We start from the raw sequence: 883 nt of genomic DNA on the forward strand, positions 1-883 counted from the left end.
GATTCCTGATTTTTTACGCAACTAAAACTTCTGATTCCTGACGACGAGGGTCTTGCGATAATCTCGGACATGCATAACTCGATAGGGAAAGCAATTAGAAATGTGTATCCGTTGTCTGCTCGGGGAATATGCACCAACCATTTATATAAGAACATATTGGAACGGTACAATGGAAAAGAATCATTCCGTCTGGTGAAGAAAGCGGCGAGATGTTTTAGGATGTCTGACTTTACTGCGATTTTCGAGGAGATTGAAGCGATTCATCCTGCACTCCACGACACATGCGTCACAGACTGTTAATAATTAGCTTCGATATTAGGTTTGAGCCGTATTTTTCACACGCGCCATAACTAATCGACAACTCAGTCCAATCAAGCAAGTGGAAACGTCACATTAGAAATGTATTATATTAACATTCATAGCTGGGTTTTGTCGTTTTACAATGGCTGAATTATGATTAATTTATTTATGGCAGAGTTTCGGTCACTTATGGCTGGGTTTATCGTAAACTAACATTCACAACTTAGTTACCTTATACGTTTTAGTTGAGTTAACTTTAAGTTTTCACTAAGTTGACATTCACAGCTGAGTTATTTTATACATAGAGGCTGAGTTATTATAAAGATACGGCTGAATTAAATAAACACATTATGACTGAGTTATAGTACTTAATATACAAGAAATATGAATTCGACATGTTTACATTCAGGAACCGAAATTATCAGATTCAAAATACAGACAAGGCATCACTTTCAGAAACCAAAATTGTCAGGACCAAACTCTTCAAACATGTGGACGAGATCACGCCAGACTCTTATTAACATCCACGGAGGCTTGTCGCCTCCGATTGCCCAAGTTCTCTTCAAATAGCGCATCTGGCAAC

This window comes from Brassica oleracea, chromosome C2 (genome assembly GCF_000695525.1).
Source record: "Brassica oleracea var. oleracea cultivar TO1000 chromosome C2, BOL, whole genome shotgun sequence".
Classification (NCBI taxonomy): Eukaryota; Viridiplantae; Streptophyta; class Magnoliopsida; order Brassicales; family Brassicaceae; genus Brassica; species Brassica oleracea.